General features: G+C 42.7%; 1 protein-coding gene across 1 annotated transcript in view; it reads left to right on the forward strand.

Annotated features, from left to right (window-relative positions):
* The window catches only part of LOC143154712 (uncharacterized), a 50972-nt gene that overhangs the window by 826 nt on the left and 36758 nt on the right, over positions 1 to 13388 (forward strand).

A 13388-nucleotide genomic window follows, 5' to 3' on the forward strand; every position in this document is an offset into this window, starting at 1 on the left:
TCGTTGATGTAGCAAAGCACAAAATACGGTCACCCTTTTATTTCTTTTTCTTTTGCGGACAAAAGTGTAAACATAGGTTAAAGCGGAGCGAACGTTGAATTTTCGTCGGTTCCTGTGTAATCTTTACGCGCCTCCCGAAGTTCTCTGCACACGCACCCATCCCGGACGAGCCATTATCATTACATAACCTATACGTTTTCCAAATTTCGAACTTTGAGATTTTCTCACGGAATAAACGAAATAGATATCGAATTCTCCGCGGCTCGATATTCTATAATTGATTTACAGCTTTTTTCATTATACAAACATGAAGCATTTACGTTACTCGTGTACTTTTGAAATATCGTCATTTGAAATACCATTTTAAATATTATTTCGTTGTCATTTCATTTTTGAAATTCAATTGTAATTATTGTATTTGGTGAAATAAGGTTTGAAAATAATTTCACATTTGAAATAACGGTAGGACGAAATACTCTTGAAAATAAGCGACGTGATCCATGGTCTCTTAATAGATGAAATTACAAATCTCTTTGCATCGTTAAAATAATGATAATGATTTAAGGAAGTGGAGAAATTAGCATAACAAATACGCTTCATTAATATTTTGCATACTCATCGCCTATCGTACGTGCAAACTTCAGATACACGATGTGGTAATGATTTATGTATAATCACAATATACAGCGCGTCCAACAGGTTCCTATACAAACTTTGCTAGTATATTCGGTGACCAAAAATAAAACGTAAATTTTGTATGCTTCGTGCATTAAAAAGTTATTAACTTTTTATTTGCGAACGATGAATAAACATTCCGTCACGAAAACGATAATACTGTTATTTCAAAGCTTGTTTGAAATACCAAGTATTTCATTTTGCAGGAAATAAACCATTGAAGTATTTCTTATTTTCGTCTCAAACATAATTTTGCTAATTTTTCTCGTATATACATACAGTATAAATAGGTTTACCGAGAATACAGACGATAAGAATAATAATGTTAGCGGTACCACTACTGTAAACGGGAATAATAATAATATAAAAGGGTAAAATTGAAAGCCATTTTAAATTGGACGATTGAAAGCGGAGAAAAGCAGGGAATCAACGCTAAACCGTGGAGGGTTACGGATGCAGATTTCAGCGCGAGCTTTCGCCAGGCGCTCGCCGTTCGTTCACGAAGTTCTCTCGTCAATTCTAAAATGGGTGTTTGCTTCGAAACGAGTCGCCAAATCGGGTTCAGCGCGAAACTCGATTCACCGTTTCAGGAAGCAAAGAGCGAGCGCGCTCTCTTCACGGTGGGACGCGCTTCCGTCTCCGGTCACCGGATACCTCGATAGAAAGTTTCGAGAGGTACTCGCGCGCGTACTCTCGCATTTTATCCCCCCTACTTACATGTTAGATGTTTGCCACGCTTTGAAACCGTTCTTTCGTACGCGAAGGGAACTAACTTGTGAACACGATAACCCCCGGATAATTGAAACAATTTCATCCCTGATAACTGGTAACGAAATCATTACCAACGAATCGGCCAGGTTCTCCCGATAAAAATGAGACCAAACACGACCGTATTCGGACTACTTTCGATTACATCTACTGTGAAATTTTTAAAAAATGAACATTGGTTAAAAATAGTCCGATTGTAGTCGTGTTTGTACTCGTTTTAATCGGGAAATCCTCGCCAATCGATTTGCGATATACTCGTGTGGATATAACGAGGAATATACAAATTTTAATTTTCATTAGTTCGTATCTTGCCTCTCGTACCTAGGACCGTTCGTTACTCAAGTCGACGGGTTGGCTGCATTGAAGCAATGTTACATTATTTATTTTCTTTCGTCAATATTTAAACGAAACTGAAGATAAGATTTTACAAAATTCACGCCACATTTATTTTCGTTTGCCAATATTTAAACTAATCACGCCCGAGATCATTTTACAAAATTTGCGCTCTATTTATTTTTTTCTCCGTCAGCTTGGACATCTCGACGTGCGAGAACAAAAATTTTAATAGACGTTTCGGACGAACCGCAAACGTGCGGTATCTTTACGCAAAACGATCGACGCGTTTCGATGAAACAGGGCGGCTGAGAGGGGACTTTTACCCGAGGGCGTGAGTCGGCGTGCAATATCGTTTGTCCGCGGAAGTATCGCGTGTAGGGGTGGCGTTTGTGCGTACCGGAGCGAGCATGGACGCAGAGAAAGGGAGGAGAGAGCAAAGGGACGAGGACGGTAGCCGCAAAGTGCGAGAGGTTAAACGCGCTAGCCGACTTGGAACTTCTCTCTGGAAAAGTTGAACGACGAACCGCCGTAGCGTAGTCTCGCGGGCGACTCTCCTCGAGAACCGACGAATGCTTCAAACGAAACAGACAGCCAGCCGCCCGATACTTTTAACTTTCGAATTTTTGTTCGCGCGGGGACGCAGCCGTGAATTCTCACGGTGCGTTCGATACTTTCTTATCCGCGGTGTAATCCTTTTGTTCGCGACGCGCCGTGTCGCGTCGCGCCGCATCGGCCCTTCTTCGTCCCCCTCGGCGCGAATATCTCGTTCGTGAGAAAGGTGGCGCGAGAGTTCTCCCCGTAAAGGGAATCCCTGCGCGCGATTTCTCTTCACGGCCCGAGATCGTGTTCAGCGGTCCATTCACGATCGAACCAGATACGGGACCCACGACGCGGAACGACGATTCCGATCGACGCGACGGAGACGCGAAGAGAATATTTCCACGAAACGGGAACGAGTGAATTTTTATCTATCCGAGCGGTATTTAGCTACTACGTTGATCGCGGTTCGCTCTAAACGTAGCACCGGTGCCGTAATACAATCTGAGGGGGTTAAATCAACCCTTGAAAAATATGCAAATTTTTCCTTTTCAATGTGCAGCTGCGAGAAGGGTGAGGGATATTGAAGAAAAAAAGTTTTAACAAAAATTACACCCCTTTGTATCTGTGGAACCGGGTACGATTATTGATCGAAAAATCGATGCTTTTCGAGCCCTACCCATCTCGTTCTCGAATCGAAAGGAATAGAACGTGTACAATTTATCATGGCGTTGGTCACAAGCGATGGAAAATTATTTTTAAGTAAATGTGCATAAAAGCTTCACAGTTTTGTACGGATGCAGTTCGTTCGAGTCTAACAATGACTGAAATAATTTCCATGGCTCGCCGATGATAAAAGGGGGCGGCAAAAAATCGTTCGGTGAAGCGCTTCTCGCGAAATCCACCGTTTCGTTGAAGGCTCACCGTTCGTGGAAATCGAAGCTGGCGAAAGAATGCGAACCAACCGTCGCCTTGTCGTAACGTGACCCCCGTCGACTCGTCCATTGGCGGCAGCGTTATTACGATTGCAATTGCAATTGACCCGATTCGATCCGTCGAAATGCTTACGGGGCCAACCGACACGGTGTCGTCCATCGAGAATTCAGTTGGTCCTCGAAACTTTATTTGATCGTTGCGACATAGAGTGAATTCTCGGAGACGCGAGGTGCGACAAACGATCGATGGTCGGACAGAGATCGCGCGCCTCTGATGGTCCGCTTATTATAAAGTAAATTTTCTTCGACGTTTCAACCAATTTATCTGCACCCACATGGCTATTGTTCACTTTAGGCAACAAGAATTGATACAGGTCGTTGTAAAGGCAAATTCAGTTCAATCATAATTATTATTTAGTATATCTGCATATTTTGCAGCTATTATAAAGGAAAGTCTTGCCAGGTATTCTTTTCAACGTTTCGATCACTTTATTTTCACTGACATAACCTATATTAATTATAGACATTAGAAACTGATACAGATTCTTGTAAGGAAGCTACAATAATTTATCAGTACGATAAATTGCAATAATTATTTACTACATCTATGTAAAGTTACATTGACATTACATACAAATAATGTTATACAATCTTATTATTCACGACCATTAGCTTCTAATCTTTTCTAAATTTCTACTCTGCATTTTTTTTTTCGTAACATTCTATTTTTTACATTCCATTATATTCCATGAAATGTTAGATGAATATCGTATGTACATTACTACCGAAAAGGGTCAGAAAAAATTGATACGAGCGTGTCGAAGAAAATGCATGGAAAAACTGTCTATTTGAAAAATTCTTTTTTTTCTCCATATGCAATAACCCGAGTGTTCATTTTTGATAGTCCACGTTCGGACGTTATCGCGTTACGAGACACTCGGACTTTCTATCCGTCTCGAGACATTTTGAGAGCAAATGCGCGCCAACGTTGCGCTTTTGTTTTGAGCGGCAATTGGGAGAAGCAGACCATCGTGCCGCGAAGAATAGACCGATTGGATTATTTTTGGTAGCGACGAGCGCGACGAGGGTAGCTCGTTCGAATTAGCCATTCCGAAAGAGGGTGCGTCGACAAACTAGAGGGAAGGGACCGACCGACGCCTTCTGCCATTTCCCCTGACGTATCCTGATTAATGTTTCATTTAAATTCACGAGCGAGTTGCCTCGCGCCCGGCCAGGAGAGTACGGCCACATCAAAACATATTTGGAACAGGATGTATTCTCTGTTGTTCGATACGAATATTGTGCCAACGAGTTCTCGCGTCATCTCGTTTTCACACTATCGTGTCGGAGGAAGTCTGACGGAACGTCATAGCAATTTACCTCAAAATCGACCCGTTTCTATTCGGCTCGAAAAAATCGTGTACGATTCGTAACCGTCGCGTACAATATATCAGGTTGTTCAGAAAGTCATTTCGATTTTTTTTTTTTTGGTGAGAACGATACACGATTTTTTTAGAGTGGATAAATATTTCATTAAATTATATATTAATCTCCATTTTGGAAAACGAAATCACTTTCCGAACAATAGATGACAATTGTACGAGAGACTTTTTTGATCCATCTTAACCCTAGAACCACCAAAGGGGGTTGATTCGATCTGTTTTAAACTTCTCTTGAAAATTGTTCGATTATTAACAGTGTCTTTGTCAATAATATCCGGTGACAATTATTAAAATAGAGAAGTGTTGTATTCATAAATTTTCCCCTTCCTCTTTACTTACAAATATACATATATAATCTAATACAAACAGAAATACACCATTGGTAGCTCTAACACAAAGAATTGCAAGCTCAAAAATGTTCAAGTACAATAAAATAATAAAATCCTTCGAACAAGATAAAGTTACGGGTCCGATCTGACCCAGGCGTCTCTCTCGCAATCCGAACCGTTGGAATCGGTGAATTTTGATTTTTCGTTCAAAATCGACTCTGTGAAATATTCCACTCTGTGATTCAACGAGTAACGTACAAAAAGTTCGATTTTCGTTCCTTTGAAATTTCCATCCGGTTGAGAAAATTTCTCTACCATTCGCGTCACCGGACCGATGTGACTGGAAAGCTATATACGCCCCCGTCCGCGTTGTTGGCGCGGGCAACTCGATCGAAGGCATCGTTTCCCCCCCGGGCCGGGGGATTTCCCAAGAAATTGATAAGCGTGATCCTTCCATCGAGGTTGCATTCCAGGAAAGTCGCGTCCGCTTCTCGAATCGCTCGACTCGAACGTTCGAATAGCGACGATTCGTCCGCGATGGATCTGGCCGGGGTCCAGACGCTTCGAGGAGTTCGCGTGTTTCGAATACTCGCGAGGACACACGGATTCCAACGATTCCACGGAATTTATCGACGGAACTTTCTTAATCGTATCTCCCCGAGGAGCCGAGACTCGTCGACGAAAATAAACCGGGCCCGTGCCTCTTCCCTCGCGCCGTCGTTCCACGTTTAAAGAGACGTTTGAAATGTTTCACGAACCGTCCACGGAATTTTCACCGGTTTCTCGTCGTCGTCGTCGTCATCGACTACGGGAGAAGCTTCCGTTGAAGAAAATGTCCGTACGCGGTTACGTTCGGTGACGAAACGGTGCCAAGGACGAGGTCGGTGCTGTTAATTGCTCGCTGGGCTACGGGAGGTCAGCCTCGAATTGCGTCTAGGGAAAAGAAGCCTTTGATTGCTACTCTGGCTCGTTTAACTTATTCTTTCGAGAAGACTGGTTCGAGGCAAAGGTCGAACTTAACGTTGGCAGAGAAACGCGCCTTACTTAGATCTCCGTCAAGGATTCCCCGGCCAGTTTCGCCTTCGAGTTTCACTTGTTCGTAAAATTACTTTTGCACGAGTTTCTTAGGACTATTCGAGGAGGAAATTTTACGTTTGCGTTGTTTCATTTCTTGGACAGTGAAATAGCCAAAGCTACCCAAATGTCTCGAAATTTTTACCAGTTGAGATGAGACGACTTATGGTGTTCTTAATCCTTTCGCTACGGAACGCTTGTGACAAAATGTGATAGCTGTGAACGGAACGCATTATTAAGTAGTTGACACTGAGGTACGGAATGCTACGAAGTAAGTAGAATGCTACAAAGATTAATTTTGGATTATTTTTATTCTTGTTCTCGAAATTTCACAATGATATTTATTATATTTGGTAATATCATTTTACTTTATAAAATATAAAACTTTATAATTATAATTTATTTTTTTATATATTATATTATAATGCTCGTATAATATTTTTTAATACAATGTAACGAAATTGCTAAAGTACTTAAAGCCAAACACAATATTAATAATCAAGTTTGGTACGATAAAGTTTAAAGCATGGAACCACGCATAAGCCGATATCACATTGTTAACAATAGTACCTCGACTCGCGTCTTTTTCCGCGTTTACTACAAACGACACATTTTCGAACTTGATTTTTTTTTTCGATGCCGGATACTCGATTAACAAAAGTATCTCGTGTAAAGTATGAAATAAAAGTATATATTGTATGAACGTATATATACGCTCTTCGTATATGAATGGTCATTCTTGGAGGGCGTATATATACGCCCGCCGGAGCGAAAGGGTTAAAATGTCAATATTTTAATCAGGACAATATTTTATCGGAATGAAATTATATATATTTATTCGATTGAAAAGTTTCGTATGTATATTTGTTAATAAATAATTAATTCTATAATTTAAATTCAAATTCTTACTCAACGGATAAGAAGTTTCTTCTATCTAGAAATTTTCTCCGTTTCTACTTCCAACGTTTCATTAAAGATATTAGGTAGTGTGGTTGGTGTCTTATCGTGCCCAATTTATAGATTAAACCTTACCGTAGGTATGTGCAGCATGTGCAGTATATATCACTTCTATCTGCGGTTTCGTGTATCCGCCAGGGGGCTTGAATCAATCCCCTACGGATACGGGAATCCTACTATATCTCATCTATCCTAAAAAAGAAAAAGAAAATTCTTTTCTTCGGAATAGTTCTTTGAGGTGATAAAATATGTCTTTCGGTGTAAAAAGAAATATTCTTCTAAAATAGAAAAAATTCCAAGACAAAAATTCTTTTAGGATAAAAGGTATATTTTATCACTCTAGAGATCCTTTTCTTACTCAGGATAATAACGTATATATTATATTTTACTATTTTGAACATTCTTCTCTTTCTCGGAATAAAATACATATCATATTTTACCGTTCTAAAGATTCTTCTTTTCTCGACGGTAAACGACATTATACTTTTCAACTCCAAAGATTCTTCTTTTCTCGACGTTAAACGACATTATACTCTTCAACTCCAAAGATTCTTCTCTCTTTCAAGATAAAAGACACGCTACATTTTATCATTCCAAAGACGAGCAGGTTTCGATCGATAACGTTCAATTTACCGCGTTTAAATATCTCATTTATTCAAAGACGGTATTAAAATTCACGGCTCGAAGAACCCGACGAAGACTCGCTACGCGTCGTTATTACGCAAATCGCTTCGATTCAACCGCGAGCGTCGAGGCTGCGAGTCTCCGACGCGAGAAGATAACAAAATTACGCTACGCGCTCGCCTTTGCGCCGCGCAGGAAACATAGTTAAATCTTCGTCTGGTCGTAGACGCGCGCGGGCGAACGACTTCCTCCGGTACGTCTGCAGACTTTTCGAGGCCTCCCCCGAACTCTCGAACGTCTACTCGTAACCCGTGGATACGAATCGTTAGTGAAGGGGTGGGGGGAGAGGAGCTAGCGACAGAGAGAACGAGTCTGTCGCGTTGGCAGCATCTGCGCGCGTTGCTACGCGGTTTAGAACTAATTCGACTGTTTAGAGAAGGGGGTTAATGCGATTAAGCCGTTCGCGGGGCAAATCCTCTCCAACTTTTCCTATCTGGCGTCGTACACTCTCGATTCGAGCGAGGAGAGAAGAACGTCCGTCGCGAGAACGAGACATCGGCGCGAAGATAAGTCGCGCGATATACTCGATGATTCGTGGCGACACCGAGAACGGAAACGTGGCCGGCCCTATGGTCGAGTTCCTCTCGGTTCTCTGGACGCTGGCAAATCCTCCGGATTCGAACGAGTAAGTCCATGCTCGCGAATAATCCCCTAGCGGGAAACGTATTATCCGAAGGGTGAAGTGCAAAGACGCCGTCGGCGAAAGTAAACTCGGCGATCAAGCCGGCTAGAGAACGTTTCCTGGCTAGTGTTATCCGAACCAGTCCACCCCTAGAGGGGACGTGAAAGAAAATTTCTAATGTGGTAAAACGTGGACAAACGTCTCGCTATGTAAATACATTCACGATAGGAGGAAGCGGTTGTTAAGTTATTGTAATCGGACACTGTGAGGGTATTAACCCCTTTTGCAATGTTACGAGCAACTTTGGTATCGAGTGACTCTTTAACAAAATATTCCGCTCGTAGAATGTATCGGACGAGAGAAAATGTTAGTGTTATTTGTACGAGATATTTTACGTTCGTTACACTGTTACCGATTACATTGAAGTTTTACTTGTTTTTTTAAAAGAATGGAACCTCCGTTGCAATTTTGTTATTCCACATTTTCGTCATATTTTCAGTCAAAGAATCCCTGGTCCCGTTTGTACTAAGAATTTTGGCTCATTTGGAATAGAACGCATCCCTTTGAAATCTCGAGAACAACTGCCAAATAGCTCGTCAGTTGTCAATTAACCAGCAACCCATTTTCATTTAGCGAAATACTCAGTGGAACATTAGTAAAACATAAGACATTATAATATGTAACAATATTCCCTTTACAATGGTTAGGTATATTTCGTATAAATAAATAAAAAATTACACGTACATCATTAGTCCCTTTGTAATAGGTAGATATATTTCGCATAAATAAATAAAACACCATAACACCATAGAAAATTATTTCCTTTGCAACGAGTAGGCATATTCCGCGTAAATAAATAACATTCCACGCATTAATCCCTTTGTAACGGGTAGATATATTTCTCGTAAATAAATGATCGGAGCCCACGAGGGGATTTAAACTCGTAAATTTTCGTTGAATTCTTTCAACGTTTTCACTTTGTTCGCGGAACGATCCATTGCTGTCCCTTCCGTTCCGTACCAACGCAACGGGAAGAAAGATTAGAGGGTCCTTCGCAAGTCCGGGCGACGGATCGAAACTGGCGAATTAATTAAGGTTGGTGCACCCGCGGCTGCGTAAGCCCTCGAATCACAGAATATCCTGGCCGTCGTCCAGAACGAGCCGAAACGCGTGTACACACGATTTCTCGCTAAGAGAAGCAACTCTCCGTGTCAGGGTCGCGGTTGTTTACGACACTCGTCGGTATCTTTGTCTCTACCGTGTTTCGATGATCCGTTCCTCGATGGCGAGTCGAGCGGTGAAGGAGAGCAATTTCTAAGAAACGAGTAGCAGGAACGAACGAATGGGTCGCCGTGGGGTTGCGACGAACACGGTCGATCGAAGCGGGAGCGTTGGTTTCTAATTTTGTCCAGCATCCGACGGCCCGTAAAAATGCGATGGTAAAGCACGAGAAACGACACAGTTTGAGGGAATGAAACCACGGAGAATTATATTCCAAGAGTCAGTCCCGTGATCCGAATCAAATTGTCGGTTGATTCTCCGTCGTGCGTAATCTGTGGGATGATTATTTTTTTCGCTCGGAATAACAAATTGTGTTTCATTTACGGTAATACTTTTTTAATTCTACGGTTAGATTAGAAGAATACTTTTATTTCGGCGTTGGAGCCAAAAATGGAAACCCGAGGCGTTCGCCCATTCGCTTTGTGGTAGACATATATGTGTACGTGTGTTTTGCATTGTTTCGTGGACGGAAATGTCGGAGAAAAAAAACTGTGTTAGATAAGAATCGTTTTCCTGAATTTTGCATTAAAACGGTCGATTTAATTTTTGTCATTTTCAAGAGCACCCAAGGGCATGATTCAGTAATTACGAACTTGCGTGGCAAGATTTAAAAAGATGATTTTTCGAATTTAACCGTGGACTTAAAATAATGGTAAATTTTGTACTGGATTATTTTGGTACATAGTAGTGGAATTTTTTCTATATTGTTTCACGACGAAACACTCCTGTAACGTTAATAAAAAGTTGTACACTTTCCCGATGAAACTTCTACAAGAAGACCTCGACAAATATATATATATATATATTCCCACTGCAAGAACATTTTTTAAATCTCCTTAATAGATGTTCCCACTCGTTCCATTTAAATTGTCTGTTCGCCATTTATTTCAAGGATCCTGGTGGCCAGACCTACCTTGGTCCTAAATTTTGAAAAATCACTGTGGTCGATACGTATGACTCCCGGAAGACTCGTTGCATCTCTCCGTCCGTGTCTTTGTCCAAGGCAGTAGAATCTTTCTAAAAAATTTCCCGCAGAGCGCGCACATAACGGTCGAGAAAAGCCTCGCGGGGGTCGGGAATCGGAAGAGGCGTGCCTGGACGCGCGATCTTGCGAACAGTCGGCCCTCGCAGGATCCTCGTCCCAGGAAGGACCACGCCGAGGATCGCTGGGTTCGTTTTCGCCATCGATCGAACCACCCCGTAGATCCTGGAATTGCCTGGGGGCGAGAGCTCCGGAGAGTTGCCATGACAACCACCACCGTTGCCCCGCCGCGGCCAACCAGCGGTGCTCAATCGAACCCTTTTACCACCCCCTAACCTCCTACCGCCGGGCTGCCGCTCCCCTCCGCCGCGTACTTCGCTCGCCTGTTCCAAGCGTTCCTTCCGCTACTTCGAGGCCTCCGACCTCGCCGGCGAAACACAAGAGGGCATTTTCGCTTTAAGATGCATCGCGTCTCTCGTTGCGTCGCGGCGAGCCAACGTTTGCCAAACGTTAACGAGGTACGCGACCCTTTGTCGCTCGATCTTCCGTGCCCGCGAGCCAAACCTCTAGACAGAGGAGCCGCCCCCCGGACCCCCCTCCCACCACCGCGCGAACGAGCAAACCGTTTACGCCGACCGTGTCCCCTCTCTTTTCCGCTGTCTTTGCATTATCGAGTTTGCATCCTGTCGGTTATTAATTGCGGCGTCCCGAAGACTGCCAGGAAAATAGAAACTGTGGTCGACGACGAGGTGACTCTTGCCTCGCGGGTGCTACGTGTTGCAGGCCAACGCCAAATGGCCGGCAATAAAGATTTCTGCCACTCGTCGCGCCTCAACGATCTCCTCGTTAGGCGGCTCTCCCGCGCCCGCGTTTTCCCCCACCCCTTTGCGCTCGCCGGAGAGCCGACTTACATGTCGTGCACGTGAAATTACATTCGACCGTGTATTCCACCGAGAGAGGAAAAAATCTGTCCCGAGAGAGTGAACCTAGGCGGTTACCTAACGTCACCGGGAAAAATCTCGCAGTTACGTTCACGGTACAATTTATCTGCTTCTTTTATCGCGACGGTTTTCTTCTGGTTATTATTGAGAATTTTAATAATTTTTTTTCGTAAGACCGGAGGAAATTCCATCGTTTGTAATAATTAAGATTTTTTGATGTTTAATTTCTTTTTATGCGTCGGTGGAAGTGGAATATTTTCTGCTTAAAGACGCCTGAAATTCCATCGATCATAAAAATTATGGTTTTTTTAAGCATTTTTCTTCACTTTTAGACAGTGGAGGAAGCGTAACAATATCTTCTGCCCAGAGGCGCCGAACAAAATGAAATGCCTAGAGTCTCATCCATCATAAATATTATTTTCTTTCGTTACGCGTTGGCTTTTTCATTATTTATTGTTATAAATTTATCTTAATATTCTTTTTTTTACCATGGAGGGGGCGTAACAATACTTTCTGGCCAGGGACGTGAACGAAACAAAACGTGGGCTCGGTCCCGAGTTACGGGGAACATACTATCGTCGGTAAGTAGAGCGTGAAGAGAGTTGGGTAATTTTTGTTTAGTCGCGGGCTCGCGAAGACTGAAACGTCTGACCCAGAACGATTTGCCATTCCTTCCAGGATTGATCTTTCTTTCTCCCAGCAGTACCCGTGCTACGACTTTTGTAGCGACTAACCGCAAGGGAAGTGTCCCATAGTAGCACAGGGAATGAAATGTCTCTCTCCGCCCTATCTTCAATCTCTTATAGGAGCCATAACCGTGACGAGTTTCAATTTTGCAAATGTTAAAAAAGTAATGATATTTTTCCAGTTCATCTCCAGTCTTGGACATTTTCTCACATAAATATAAACAAAAATTGGTTATAAAATAAACTACTAGTATTCTAAACAAAATAACACTTTCTATTCCGTAAAAATCTCGTCCAATGTATTCTCACAATATTTAGAGACAAAATAATACATCAAATTTTTTCCCCTGCAATTAATTAAGACGATTGTTAAAAATAAGTGGATCATTGTGATATTTGCCTCGACTTTGGTCCACTTTTAACAATTTTCAAACAATAAGTGGACAATTGTGATATTTGTCCCGATATCACCCCACTTTTAACAATTTTCAAACAATAAGTGGACAATTGTGATATTTGTCGCGATATCACCCCACATTTAACAATTTTCAAACAATAACTCGACAATTGTGATAATTGTCCCGATATCACCCCACATTTAACAATTTTCAAAATGTTAGTGGATAATCGTAATATTCTTGTGGGTCCTAATGAACCTCGCGTTAAAAATTGCACGTATTCTCGACGAAAAAATGGAGAGGGACCTCGGCACCGGTCGCCCGTCGCTTCCGTCGTTCGAATAACCGAAAATCCGAATTTCCGTTCCCGACGCGGTGGGGGCCGACGGAATTACCGTCGGCGACGCAGCAGGATGTTTTCGATCGACGGCCGTGCGGCGTGAATCGGTAGATCGAAAACTTGTCCCGTCGTTCCACGTTGTTCGCAGGTTTCGCGCCTAGGGACGGACGTCGAGCGTGAAGAGAATAACGTTCGGCCGGCTCGCGCGGTCCACGCGCATCCGTGTTCCTCGAATCGCGGCGATGATCGATAACGACGAGTAGCGCGACAGCCACGACAAACGAGACGCGAGTAAATATTAACGAGGACGAATTCGATTCGAGTTTAATGAAATGGGAATGAAGGTCTCCTATGGCCATCGCGTTGCACGTAGATCGAGGTTACCGCGGAAATCCAGCCAG

The sequence above is a fragment of the Ptiloglossa arizonensis genome, chromosome 1 (genome assembly GCF_051014685.1).
Source record: "Ptiloglossa arizonensis isolate GNS036 chromosome 1, iyPtiAriz1_principal, whole genome shotgun sequence".
Classification (NCBI taxonomy): domain Eukaryota; kingdom Metazoa; phylum Arthropoda; class Insecta; order Hymenoptera; family Colletidae; genus Ptiloglossa; species Ptiloglossa arizonensis.